General features: G+C 33.5%; 2 long non-coding RNA genes across 2 annotated transcripts; both read right to left on the bottom strand.

Moving 5' to 3' along the window:
- Positions 1–2,169: 2,169 nt before the first annotated feature.
- LOC146936133 (uncharacterized) lies at positions 2,170–4,833 on the bottom strand. The gene is made up of 3 exons (XR_015030464.1): positions 4,199–4,833; positions 3,128–3,333; positions 2,170–2,517 (listed from the first exon to the last, which is right to left on the bottom strand). It is a non-coding gene; the product is annotated as an uncharacterized LOC146936133 (long non-coding RNA).
- A 5,860-nt stretch (positions 4,834–10,693) lies between these two features.
- Positions 10,694–15,029, bottom strand: LOC146936132 (uncharacterized). Its single transcript, XR_015030463.1, has 7 exons — positions 14,687–15,029; positions 13,528–13,625; positions 12,905–12,968; positions 12,353–12,438; positions 11,573–11,668; positions 11,219–11,480; positions 10,694–11,142 (listed from the first exon to the last, which is right to left on the bottom strand). It is a non-coding gene; the product is annotated as an uncharacterized LOC146936132 (long non-coding RNA).
- Between the last annotated feature and the right edge of the window lie 418 nt (positions 15,030–15,447).

Here is a 15,447-nt window from a genome sequence, read left to right as displayed (position 1 = left end):
GTCTCTTTCACACCTCTATATAAAGGAGTGAAGACTTAGAGATTGGTATAGACTCAACAACAATTTACAAGTGCCAAAACTCTGCTAAAATTGTTCTGCATTCAAAGTTCACTTAGAATTTCTGTTTCAAAGTTCATATCTTAGAAATTCTAGAGTCTCAAGAGTTTGTATCTGATTTGTATTGTGAACACCACTGATTGTATATCAAGTGCTGAACCTCAAACATTTTTCTTTGTAATTCTGTTTGATTAAAAGTCTCTTGCAGTTGAGCATTAGAAGTCTCTTTATTGTGTTCAGGAGCATAGGAAGTCTCTTGCAGTTGTGCTTGAGCAATTTGAAGTCTCTTGCTTGTTGTAGCAGTGAGCAGTTGTAATCAAATATTACATTATAGTGAACTCTCTTTGGAAGTGCAAGGGGGACAGGACTACTTCCGGTTTGTGGAAGGAACCTGTATAATTGCTTTGTGTCTTTCTCCTCTCTCTCTCTGTTTTTATCCGCTGCAAGTTATTTCTGAACATTACTTCAGAAGCAGTACTCTATCTGCTTCTGACCAAGTGTTTTCAGCTGAGGAGAAAACTAAGAAAAAGTTAACACAATTTAACCCCCCCCCCCCCCCCCCCCCTTCTTGTGTTTTTCTCACCTTCATTACATGCCCACCAGCTTCCGCTTGGTTCGTCCCCGAACCACACCATACTGAGAGAGGTCTGCTCTGATACCATTTGTAACATCCCAGACGACTTTAAGCATTGTCGACTAACCCTCCAAACCAACATGAGTCTTTTCAGCGTGTTTTGTCCTCACTCGCACGCTCACCGGGAAACTTCCCGGTAAGTCACCAAATCAAAGACTACTCCAAGTCAAGCACTCTTAACTGTGGAGTTCTTATGGAATGGGCTACCAAAAAGAAGATGCATCTTGTTGATATAAGTAATACCAAACAATTCTTATAAGTCTTCCTTCAACCATGTAGTTTCATACCTACACAATCTCAGGATCCCTCTCATTCCGATGTGATTCGGTTCTTCTAGAAGCTGTCGGGAGCTGCTCATTGTCATGCCTTGTGCACCGGCGACCACTCCTCGCCCTCGTCAGCCTTGGGTGTTACACGTAACATTGTGGTAATTATATAAAAATTAATTACATTGTTAATATCGTCAAAGGTTTAAAAATATTAATTAAAAATTATCAACATCTATATCTATATCTATATTTATATTATACATATAGAAAACTACCCCTTTCAACACTTTTGGATTAATTTTTCTTTCCAAAAATACCATCAATTTTCAATACAAATAACACATGTAACAAATAGATAAGAATAAATTTAAATATTAAAACAAATGTACAAACACGATATGAATATATTTTTTTTCCTTTATCATTTAAAAAATGTAACAAACTAGATGAGTATATTTATACTTACTTTTTAAACATTCTAATTATACCCTTAAACAACATTTTTCTATGATAAAATTATTATTGGTATCATTAAAAAAAGATTTTAGATTATATTTCTTTGTTATATTGTATTATTGTCGGTGTCTTTGGTGTCATTTATATTTTTTTTTGTTTTAATCAAAATCAAAATTTCATAAAAAAAACACCGTTCAAAATTTTCAAACGTTAGCGCAATAAAAAGAGCGGAAAGACAGGCACGTGAGTGACCGTCTTTTCGCTAGTCAATATAATGTTTTTATTGAATATTTTTTTTCTTACATATAAAAAAATATGTTAAATATTTGAATCGTGTATATTGTGGATTTTATTTTCTTATGTACGCGAAAACAAATTTTTAAATACATATTTGGGAAACTCAATAAACTAATTTTTTAAAACTCGTGATTATTTTCAAAATATCAAAATTAATGTAATGTTTCTATTAAATAAATTTTTATTTTATATGTAAAACACCGTTAAATATTAGTGTAACTCCCCGTTTTTCAGCACCAAATATTGTGTGTCTAATTTTTTTTTTTTTTTTTGAAAGAAAGGAAGAATGAAGTTAAACCTTTTTTAAAATAAGTCATAAATTTGTTCGCAAAATATATTTAATGTTCCTTTTAATGTTTTTTTTTTATAACAAAAGAAAAGAATAAACCTTTTTTTTAAACACAAGTTATATATTTTTATTCACAAAGTAAATTGAAGTACTTTTCAAAATAGACGTGAGAGTTATATAGAGCTTTACATGACAGTTCAACAATTTACATGACATGATTACATCCCTACGCAGAGGGAGGATTTTCTTTCAAAAGTACTATCCAAAATTAGAGGACTACTAAGCTGAACTTTGACTTTAAAATGAAGTAAGTTGAGTACTAGACCCTCTAATGACGATAAGCTCACATCTGGCTCCCTAATAACTATATGGCTAGTTGCGAGTACGTTGACCGTAAATGTGACCCGTCCTAAGGCCGGGTCAAATCCCCAAGACATAGTAGTTCTGTTGTCAGAGAAGTTGAAGTTCGTCGCCTCCGATGGAAGCATCTCGGGATCCCATGGTGCCATCTTAATCTATGGCATATAGCCCACACATCCACTGAAAGGGTCACCATTTCCGGAAATAACAAATATAAAGATAACATGAACAAAGCAAACATTATACAAGGATTAAAGATCGCATTTTAACCCTTGTATGGAAACAAGTAGAAAAATAAGATTAATACAAAATTTATTATGACTCGACTCCTAATGCAATGCCTATATGTCAATGCATATGTTCCGGAATTAATACACCTCCGCAGAGGGTCGTGGCCACGCCACTAAGGAGATGAGTATCTACTCATCTATCAGACTCGATGATCCACTACGGGATAAGGTGGTTTTAAAACGCACCCCGTGCCACCTCTCCGGTGTGCACCTCGTGACTCCTCTCTGGTGGTCACGTAACTATGAAATGCATGGACATAATATTTTTCAATAGGTATATGAACTTCTAGTCACATGTTACGACTCAGAATATACCGTAAGTAATTTATCTCATGCATAAATGATTTCATATACATATACATTCATTTATTCACCTTGAAATTAAAATCATCAGACAAGTATGAAAATACGGAGCATATATACATAACAAGGAATAGTGTATAAATATATCTAAAAAGTGGATAGGTGCCCTTACCTCGAGCAAAAGCATTCCCTTTTATTTCTCTTAGTCATGAGAGACCCTCGAGAATCCAATATCATTCGCAAAGGTTATATACCCATTTTGTAACATCCCAGACTGCTTTTTAGGATTGCCGACTAACCCCACAAACCAACATGAGCATGTGAAAATATATCATTCAGCCTCCTGTATTGTCTCCTTGCCACGTACAACCTGCTGATCTGAAAAAAATAAAAGGGATTGGGGTGAGACGAAATGTCTCAGTGAGTTCCACCTATCCTAGGCTGTAGGCAATCTCAGGGAACCTAGGATCGCCATATGTCTCTAAACTCAACCCTTTTTGGGTTTATAAGGCTCATATTTACATAACTGAGCGATCGGGGAAAAACTAAGATCGGTAAATAACTGAATATTCTTGTCATCTTGACATATTCATAATCATATACTTGTATATAGTCATAATCATAATCATAATAATATTTATCATTATGTTAGAAGTTAGCGTTGAACAAACAATATTATCTGAGTTGTTTTTACGGAATAAACCCAGGTGGAGTAACCCCGGAATTTATTCCACTCTGACCGGTAATAATTTCCAACTTAAGCTATTCTTCAACGGCTTCACTAACAACTTATAACTTCTATCACATAAATTTCGACCCAAACTATAACACAGCAGTTCCAACATGTATTATTAGCCCTATGAACCACTTATACAGTAGTCTGAACTCACAACTTAGTCATTTAAGGCATTTTGCTCAAAACAGCTTAATTGACAGCTTATGACCTCTAAACAATTCAATTTCAATTCAAATTTTCCAGAATCAATGAATTCATGTGTACATAGTTCCTATCCCATTTTTACAGCAATACTAACATGTTAACTTCAAAAATCAGTTATGGAAGTTATTGGAACAACTTATGGCTTTTAGCTTCTAGCTTCTCTTTTCAAACAGCAAACAACAGAAAAATGATGCTACTGCCAGCCCAAAATATAGAGTCATCACAGAAAACAAAGGAAATAACAACTTATGCTTCTAATCATTCAACATAACTTAAACTTCATCTCTAAATATCCACTTTTACCTCAATTTAAGCTTGTCAAACTTCCGATTTTCCAAACTCATATTCCAAGCTCTGGTTTTCTTCATTCTTGGCCTGATTTCTTGCTTCTAATGTTAATCCTAACACAATAGTTACTTCTCTACACATGAAATTCCATTTCTAGCTTGATTTTGCAAAAACCTCCAAAAGTGGTAAATATGGAGAGAGCTTGGCTTAGGATGAAAAATGGAGGGAAGGATCTTCCAAGCTTGAAACACTCTTAGTTTGTACAAGGATCCAAGATTCAAGCATGTTTGTTGATTTCTAAGAGGGAAAAATTTAGAAAATTGGGAGCTTAAAGGATGGAGGGGTGAGACACGAGTATAGAGAGGGAGAGGGAAGAAAAAAATCTGCTCTTCTAGTGAAGAGAAAGTTGTAGAAAGTTGTGGAAAAAATACATATAATTTGTCTTATATACTCCCTTTGGGGAAAATGACCAAAATACCCTTTTCGACACTATTCTTCAAACTAAAATATTCAATTAAATGTCGTAAAAGTTTTAAGCGACAAATTTCATTCTCAATAGTCCGTTGGAATAATATGATTCGGTCCGGAAAGTCTTATGCGCAATTACCATTTTGCCCTTCTCTAGAAAAAAAACCAAAGATAAAATAATTGATACTGATTTTTTTTTTTATATGCGGGGTATTACACTCTACCCCCCTTAAAGAAATTTTGTCCTCAAAATTTTAGTGATTTAATAGCTAATAATCGTAAATAATTCCTCTATACTTCCGACTTTAGACTCCAACATACGTTTATTACCTATTGATTCTTTCTGATTGACTAAATTATCAGTTTCCCATGTTACATAAAGTCTTCCGACTACCTAGCCATAGATACAACTGACTTGAATTAATATGTTAAACCGATTTCAGGACATGTTTTCCAATCTCATATGTCGAAAAGATTCGATAATACAAGTATAACAGTAAGTGGAAAGACATCCCGGTAATGTTCAGAGACAAGATATAACTTTTAATCGAAACAAAAAAAAATGAAAAATGAAAAAAAAATGAAGACTGAATAAGAAGTTGCCAAAGTACAGTGAACTAATGGACGAATGACGTCAAGCTCTTTCAACAGAATGTCGAGGACAATAATGTATTAACGCATGAATACAATAGGTTGATGTGTTAAGGACAAGAACGAGCATTAGTGTTAATGTCGATGCTTTATTCTTCGGAAGGTAGGAAAAAAGATAAAACTAAAAACAAAGGATTCAATTCGTAATCCAAATTCAAGTTTGAAACTCATGTAATTAACCTCTTTTCTTGTTCTTAACTCCAGAAAAAAAATGCAAGATAAAAAGAATTGACTGTTGAGCCATATGAGTCAGGAAACTCTCAAGTACGGTTCTAAGGGAAGGAATTTACTCACCTATTCCGACCGCGGAGAACCAAAGTTAGCCTCAGTCATTATATATTGAACAGAATCAAAAGCCTCCGTAACGGTCGGACGATAATAAAAAGTCATAGCAAAACCCGTCGCTACTTGGACTAAAAAACAAGTAAGTGTAATTCCTCCTAAACAATAAAATATATTGACATGAGGAGGAACATATTTACTAGTTATATCATCGGCAATCGCCTGAATCTCAAGACGTTCTTCGAACCAATCATAGACTTTATTGAGATAGGTAAACCAAAGGACCCCCCCCCCCTGAGAACCGTATATGAGGGTTATGGAACGCTAGTGTAAAAGAGTTAAGAACGAATTAAAGGATTGAGGAGTTAAACATTGTTATCTGATGATATTTCTTATGCAATTGTCTTGAAAAAAAAATGAAATGATTTTGTTAACTAAATCGAATTTTAGGAGTCGAAGTTATTACAGAGGAGATCGCAAGTGTAACTGTCATTACAGACAAGAACAAATTGGAAATAAGCCTCAAATATTCAAGTATGTTTTAGTTCATAAATAATGTGAATGTGAGAATCATTCAAGGAACACTTTGCGAGAACAAGTGCGTAGTGCATGTTTAAAGAAAAAAATTGCAGTACTTGAAAATGACTCATCAGTGATTATAAATCGGTGCTCGAAATAGCAAGAAGTGTAGAGTTAGCCACATGATCATAACATGTAGTAATGAGATGAAGAAATTTACAATATGGTATCAGAGCAGACCTCTCCCAGTACGGTGTGGTTCGGGGACGAACCAGGCGGAAACTGGTGGGCATGTAACACCCACGTCGTGGCTTTCGATATCCCGCCAGTTGGATACGACAGGTTCCCGCCAGTTGGAACGGGCACTATCCGTAAGGATGACCCCACGATAATAGGAGGAACCGAATCACATCGAAATGAGAGGGATCCAGAGGCCGTGTAGGTATGGGACTACATGGTTGAAGGAAGGCTTATAAGAATTGTTAGGTACTACCCATATCAACAAGATGCATCTTCTTTTCGGTAGCTCATTCCATAAGAACTCCACAGTTAAGCGTGCTTGACTTGGAGCAATTTTGGGATGGGTGACCTACCGGGAAGTTTCCCGGTAAGCGTGCGAGTGAGGACTAAACACGCTGAAAAGACTCGTGTTGGTTTGTGGGGTCAGTCGGTAATCCTGAAAGCAGTCTGGGATGTTACACATTTTTTTCTCACCCCAATAGAAACTCCAAGTAAATGTTTTAATTCCTCTTCTTACTCACTTCATCAAACTCTCACAATCTCACTTTACTCTCACTCAACTCTCACTTGTGATCTCTCAATGTTCACGACAAAGACACAAAGAAGGAAAAGAAACTGAAGCAATTAGAGAGAGATGATCAGACATTAGATAGAGCAAGAAAATACAACTCGACAATTTCCTACGAAAGAGGCCACGAGATTAAGAACAAGACTAAGATTTATTATTATTTGTTTAGGTAAAAGCTAACACTATTAGACATTTTTCTTTTCTAAAAATTAACTAACACTTCAAAAAAATACTTTCGATTAAGATAAATTTCTAACTATGTTAAGGTTGTCTTATTTTAAGCATGTCTTGAATTATGATAATCTTAATGTTTGTCTCTAAATTTCTACGAAAAATTCTATTAAGTCTCTTTTATTTTTATGTCCTTTCTCAAAACTTCTTTAAGTCGGTTAATACTTTAAGCGCGATGTCTAAATTTAACAGCAACAACATCAACATTATTTTACATTATTTTTAAAGCAATTGAGATCATAATTCAACCATTTATTCATTATTATTTCTAAAGGACTAAAGACACGCATAACGAAACTATTATTTTCTAAAACGTTACTTTGAGAAAAGAAATCTAACTGGTATAAAATTTTATTCTAAAGTTCTCTCATTCTAAAAATATTACTATCTTTATCTAATAACTATTCCTTTTAGTTACTAACTAAGTCATTGATTTTAGACTAAAATTAATAACAAAGGTTCAATTTTAAGAGTCCCTTAAAATTACCAAAAGTAGAAAAATTCAGTCATCTTAAATAATCTATTTCACACCAAAACTAAGTTTCATTTCAAATCTCATATCTACAACTCTTAAGTCCACTAAATTAACTTACTCTTAAGTCCACGAAATTAACTTAACATCACTAAAATCATAAAGTCTTCAAAATTTGTAATTTTTACAATTCCTCCTAAATTTCCAACAAGTCTCCGCTTAAGTTCACTTTACTTTCATTTTTATTTTAGTTATTACTACTGTTATCGCGGTATCACATAAAACTCTAACGTCCAAAAATAAAAACATGGTATTTTTATTAGAGCAATGATATATCTCTAGAAAAATAACATCAAGAATTCTTCAAGAATAAAGAGTAGCCAATCACAGTGCACTATTTGCCACAATTCAAGGAGGTGTGGCTGAAAAATAGGAAGTGGACAAATAAATCATCCAATTAAAATTTGCCAACTGTGTCTTGAAAAATTCTTGAAACTATTTTTCTTGAAAAGTAGCATTTTCCTATTAAATAGGAAGTGGACAAATAAATCATCTAATTAAAATTTGTCAACTGTGTCTTGAAAAATTCTTGAAGCTATTTTTCTTGAAAAGTAGCATTTTCCTTTTTATTATTTTTCTTCTCTTCAAGATGTAGGTCCATATGTATATAGGTAGAGATGAAATAACTTCACAATTAAATAAAAAAGGAATGGAGTAATTGAAAGAAGAAATGTGAGGTAAGTTTAATAAATTACTCTACTTTATTTTTATAACAATAAAATCGTATAGATCAATTATCTTTTACTAAACCAGAAAACTAGTTTTCTTTTTTTTTTTTTTTTTAAAAAGAAGCACTGCCTCATGCATCTAGTCTTCACCGTTAGTTTTGATTGTTTAAGAGATATCAACACCTTTTACTTGGCTATTAAGAAGTTTAGCCAACAAAATATTTGGTTAGCTAGTAATATTAACTTTATGAAAAATTTGAGAACCATCTCTTAGTTTCTTAGTGACTAAGCTTTATTCATTTTGCACTAGAAAACTTTGTCTATAAAAGTCCACTAAGATGTCTATGTTATTATTACTCTTGTAAGTTCCTGTTTGGTCCACAGTTATGAACAAGGCTCTTCACCCACTTACTAGGAAGTATCATGTATCTATATATATAACCTAAGCTTAAAGTTGCGATTAATATATAAAACCAAAGATAAAGTTGTGAAGTAGATTAAAATATACATATTACATAAAGTATGGTATTTTAAAGTTTTAAGATTTAGATTGAGTTTTGTTAGGAAAATAGATAAGAGCAAGTGATTCGATCCCCTAATTAACTAATTTAATTGGTCAAGGCAAGATATAAATAATCTTTTTTTATAGTGAATTTCTTAAATAAAAAGTACCCGTGTGCATATATATTTATATGATTTGTGGTGAGATTAATTTAATAATAAGTAAGTAAAATGAGGTGAGCTGGGTTTGTATTGTAGCATCCATATTCCATGGTATAAAGGCATACCAAAACAAACGATGGTAGAAATAAGAGGAGAAGGCATAAACTTAAAATGATAGTGAAAAGAACCCAGTGATCTTTATTCTTTAACAAAAGAGTAATTCCTTTTATCATTTTATTAGAGTTTGATTAGATGAGAAATTGATATTATGAAACAATGGAAGAGCAAAATAAAACTGCATTATTATGGAAATAGAGTGATACAAAGGTATATATAGGCCTAAGAATTGTACTACACAATCTAGATTGTACTACACTAAAATGATGAAGTACAATGGTGAAGTAACTTGCATTGCAAGTTACTATTATTCTCTATATTATCCTTCTCTGCATGCTGCTGTAATAGCCCCCCACAAGTTGGAGGGTGATAAATGTCTATCATCTCCAACTTGGACAACAAAATGTTGAATGGTTGAGGGAGAAGAGCCTTGGTGAAAAAATCTGCAAGCTGGTCTTTGGAAGAAATAGGTAGCAGTTTGAGAATGTTGGCCTGCAGTTTCTCTCGTACAATATGACAATCTATCTCTAAATGCTTAGTGCGTTCATGAAACACAGGATTGGCAGCAATATGAAGTGCACTCTGATTATCACAATAGATAACAGGAGTTTTGGGACATTGAATCTGCAGATCATGAAGAACATATAAGATCCATTGCAATTCACATGATGCTGCTGCCAAAGCTCTATACTCAGCCTCAGAGGAAGATTTGCTGACAGTGAGTTGCTTCTTTGTCCTCCAGGAAATGAGTGACTTGCCCAAAAAAAAACACTGACAAAAAAAATAGATCTTCTGGTATCTCTGCAGCCTGCCCAGTCTGCATCTGAAAAGCCTTGTAATTGAAGAGGAGCATCTCTAGGGAAGAAGATACCACGACCTGGAGATCCTTTCAAGTATCTCAACACTCTTGTTGCAGCAGTAAAATGAGTTTGAGTAGGATTGCTTAGAAATTGACTCAACTGCTGAGTTAAGAAAGTGATGTCTGGCCTGGTGGTATTAAGATATAAAAGTCTCCCAATCAATCTCCTGTAAGCAGGAACATTAGAGTAAGGTTGTGAATCATCATTATGAAGCTTAACATTTGGATCAGAAGGTGTGCTGATAGGCTTGGAATGGAGGAATCCTCACTAGTGCAAACCAGGGATACAAAACCTGATTTTTAGATATTTAAGACCTGTTTTTTGCCGGGGTTATATCAACGGGTGTTGTAAGTTTGAGATACGACACCTATTTTTTATTAGGTATAAAAACAACATATTGTACCTATTTTTTCTAATAAACAGGTGTGATATGTGTATTTGTAACCCCACTTTTACACTAAAATAGGTGTAAAACAGGGCAGATAACACCTGTTTGAATACAAAATCAGGTGTGATAACAAACATATAACACCCATTTTATCAATAAACCGGTGTGACAAAGCTGGTAGCAAATTAAAAAAAATAAAAAATTAACCTGCAGGCACCGTCACCTACAGGTTAATCAATTGGACAGTGCTTTTTTTATTCTTTTTATTTTCAGTGAATATCATCAGAAACCAACATAGATATATAACTAATTATACAAGCTAGTAGCAAAAGGTAATGAATTAATAACTTCCCATTAAGCACAAGATGTGCAAGGGAGAAAAAAGAAAATACAATTTAAGTCTAACCCACATATACAAACTTCACCAAAGAATCTACCAGCTGACTATAACAAATAAAAACAATAGAAAGATCACTAACCCTGCCCAATCAAACACACAAATTAACTCTTATTCAGCACCCTGTGAGGCTATAGCAAACAACAACATAAATGTGTGGATCACTCCTAACAAAACTAAAACCACCACGCCTTAGATAACAAATCTCTCAGGGATGCTTTATTCATATAAAAAAAAGGGAACATGAGTCGAATCAGTCTGAAAGCCGATGATCGTCTTAGGTCGACATGCCTATCCAACAACGACTATTGCTTTGCCTATCCGAACATGCACTAATAGAGGCTTCAACTTCTCATCCATAGTCAACATCCTCGGCTGTTGCAACAAAGTTTAAATCAGACTAGCTTCAAATGGGGGATGGAAGAGAGAGGAATTTAATACTCAAACAAACCTGTATGGCCAACACGAGGAGGTAGAGAACATAGTGATATTTTCCCAACACGATAGCTTTGATATCAAGGAAATCATGCAACATAGTAATTAGTCCTGCAAGCCTTATGCAATAAAAATTTGAAGTCGCCAACTAAATTAATTTGTTGTTTGACAAAGTTTTAATTAAGAGACAAAAGCAGATGGGCAACTAAGGGTTAACTTACGGTGACAGTAAGACCTTGGCCAATCTGCAACTGTAATGTAGAAAATTAAATCATACCCTGTTGTAATACAAGGTCTAGCATAAGTATAAAAAATAAAATTTATGAGATCCATAAATATGATTAATTATGATTCAGTAAGAAACCCTTACCAGACTTGCTGAGTCAAAGCCGACATTATCAGCAAGGTTCTGTCTAGTTGAGTCAACGCCTGCACCAGCACTTGCATGGCCATAAAGAGATTGTGCCTATGAAAATACAAATCAGAGAAAAATGTGAGTCAAAACCAAATCAACAAAGAGGCACATTTGAGGCAGAAAAGTAACATATCTAAAAATAATGTTTTATTGAAATCATTGACCATGAGGCACAACCATAGATTAAAATTTCAGACTCTACACAGGTTGTAAAAAGTTTAACATTAGTATACAAATGCAACCAATGTGTTACAAGAAGCATCTTGTTTGAAAACAAGATGCCTCAAAATAGCTACTGCATAGCAAGGAGAGGTCTCGTCTATAAATAATTAAAGCTTGGAATGTTAATAACCAAACACTGAATCCAATCAAGGAAATAAAACAGCACTAAACAAAAAAAATGATTTGTTTTGAAGAGTCAAATAAAACATTCGAAACAATGATGCTTTATTCATAGCAAAAAAGACAAGAAATTCGGCCTCAAAGCTTTAAAAATCAATACGACAGAAATTTTTATTTCTCTCATATGAGATAAACCAAAAGTAAAGTTAAAGCAATTTCTTTAAACATATAATAATACTAAATACTTCGTCTTACCTGCAAAAGGTAACAAATTTCAATTGTAAAGAAAAAACGAAATAATATTTAGAACTATACAAGAAGAGAAAACAATATTTCTAAATTCTGATCGACAACCACCATAATGACATTCATAAATAATAGAATTCCAGGTACCTTTAGTAAGTTTGATGCAAAAGCTTCTTTCCATTCTGATTTGGCTTTTCGAACAACTTTTTCTTTTACCCATAGAGCGTTATCCACTTGATTACAACAAAATAGAGATTAACATAGCTAGGAAACTCGTATAAAGTGAACAATAGTTTAATATTGGCAAAATATCTCATTTGGTGCTTTAAGTTTGACAAAAAAACCGGATAAGTCCTTTAAGTTTTTTAAGTTTCAAATAGGTCCTTATTGCCCTTTTAAGGACCTATTTGAATATAAAAACTTAAAAAACTTCAAATAGGTGCATTAAATTAACAACTTAAAGACCTCTTTGAAACTTTAAAAACCATGGATCTATTTGAAACTCAAAAACTTAAACGACTAACCCGGTATTTTTGTCAAACTTAAAGGATCAAAAGAGGCATTTTGCCTTTAATATTTTAACTAGCTATTGATTAGCAGCCCAAACCAATTCTAAAAGCTTTACTACAACTATCAGCATTGGTTATATTATTGCCCGACAATTAAAGCACAATTTATCATTATATATTGCAAGCTTACCTTGGATGTCTACACCACAAGCAATCCTTCAATATCAGAAGCCAATAGTACACATTTCTTAAACCTTAATGGAATTAAAAAAGACGATTCAAGATCTGAAGTAAATTAGAAATAGAAATGTGAATATTAAAAAGGAGACATTCGATCATATACAAAAGGAATTTTTGGCAAAAGAGATTCTAGTGGAGCCTAATTAGTAATGTCACGTTTTGATACAAAAGAAATTAAATAAAGTTGGGTACAACAATTATAAGGATATATAAGACCATTGATCCCTTGAGTACTACACTTGAGATATATAAAACGTTGATTTCTGCCACTTTGTACATTTTACCAATAGTGAAGTATCAATTGCATTACTAAAACCTTTACTAAAATCAATGCATGGTTCTGCAAGATTAGTTCCATTTAGCTATTGCACAACTGAAAATATAAGTTTCTGTTATGTACAAAGGCAAAAATCTTACGTTGTAAAACATAACTAACCTGAAAGCTATGAATTTAAAAAAAAAGGAAACTGAAAAAAATCAATTATTTACTAATGCAAAGGGAAAATCTAGGATCGAAGATGTTTCGAATAGAAGGACAGAGCGAAGAGAAGGATTCGAGTCACTTATAATAACCTTAGGTTGTGAACTGAGAAGTAATTCACCACACATAGAGAATGAGTGGTGAGCAGAGACCTGAACGAAGGAGGTCTTGAACAAGAAGTAAACTCTACCTGCACCATTCAAACAAGATTAATCAATCCTAATAAACAAACCAAAGACTTTACTCAACTACAAACAAATACTATAGTAATACTATTGTATACATAAAACTAAAATAAAGTAATCAATCCAATATAGTCTTTGCCACAATCAAAGAATCAACATTTAATTCTACCAAAAAGAAAACCCCAATTTTCTTCCATGCTAAAGACTTTCATAAACTTCCCACAATTCCGTGACATACGCACTAAACATCCCGACATACTTAGAAAAACCACCAAGCCATTCACCCTTACTCCCCTATATGGTACCTCCACAACCCGCTCTGCCACCTTTTCGAGCTCCGTCCGTGTTTATTTTAACCCACCCCGTTGGTGGCACTTCAAGCTCACCATTGGCATAACTTTTAGAGTTTCTTGAATGATCTTTGTGGCTTTATCAGCAGCATGATAGGCGCTAACATAACTCATGACAGCAGCCTTCCCATCCAATGGTCTCTTAAAGTTATCAATATGTTTTACCTTATTCTTCCAATTCCATAAGGTGTGACAAAGTACTGCTCATAAGTCCTTCCAATCAATATTATAGTTCCAAATTACCTTACTGTGCATATTTTAATTAATCCAATGCAGCAGATCCCCTTAAAAATATCATTTCTAGCGACATTATACACTACACTCATCCATAATGCCTCGCCAAAACAAATAGCAACCTGAACAAAATTAAAAAAAAAAAAAAAGCCCCTTACCCCAAAACAAACAGCAACAAAGCAGACCCAACCACTAAACTGCCACGCCAAAACACAAAAAAATTAACTCCTATTTAGACAATTTTATGATTCTAAGTTCTAACACCAGTCTTAAAAAAGTCAAGATGCAATCGACAATTATCATCCATTGGCAAAAATAAATTATGTATAAAATAGTACTCCCAATCAAAACAGCACCCAAGAAAAAATAACCACCATTAGGAAAATAAAAAAAATCACAATCACATAAACAAAGAGAACCAAAACACAACAATATGGTTAATTAATCAAAATTTCAGTGCTGGGAGAGGAATTGAAGAATACCTTCACTCTGATGAATGAATTCGATTGAGAAACTGAATCGCTTAGGGGCGGGAGAGTTCGATTGTGAAGCTTGAGAACGATTGTAAAATTGGATTGCAGCAGAGTTTGATTGAGGAATATGAGAGTTTGATTGAAGGGTTTGATTGAGGAAAGAGAGAGGGGAATTCGATTGAGAAATACGAGAGTTTGATTGAAGGGTTTGACGAGTAATGGAAGAGAGAATCGGATCGATTGGGGGAGAGACAAATAGGAAGAGAGGAAACATACTGATCGATATACTGAAGAACTTATATATCAGGTTCAGAGTTTTAGTGTAAAAAATATAATACCTTTTTATCTTAATATCAGGTTTGGAATGAATTGAGGGAGGTTAAATAGTTGAGTTAGTTTTAACAAAGGAATAAAGAGTTGGAGGTCAATGGTTCAAGTCTTGCTAAGGAGAAACAAAACTAATTTAATAATTAATATATTATTAAACCTTTTTATTTCAAACCTTTTTTTAATTAAAATCAGGTATAAAATCATATTTACAAGTTTGCCACCTTGTTTTTATTTCATATTTGAGCCCTTGTATTCTTAAAATCAGGTTTCGAAACTTATTCATTAAAACAAAATTTGCAATATATTTACAAAACTGCCACCTTATTTATATTTCACACCTTTTTTTAACAAAATAGGTATAATACACATAATTCTTATGTCAATTTTGCACTAGTGATGGATACTAGCTATGCAAGAAGAGCTTAATCAGTTTCAAAGAA

Source organism: Medicago sativa, chromosome 3, assembly GCF_051527215.1.
Source record: "Medicago sativa cultivar Bolivia chromosome 3, Bolivia_mono, whole genome shotgun sequence".
Classification (NCBI taxonomy): domain Eukaryota; kingdom Viridiplantae; phylum Streptophyta; class Magnoliopsida; order Fabales; family Fabaceae; genus Medicago; species Medicago sativa.
Note: the sequence above shows the minus strand (reverse complement) of the source record. Positions and strands in the feature narration are given on the sequence as shown.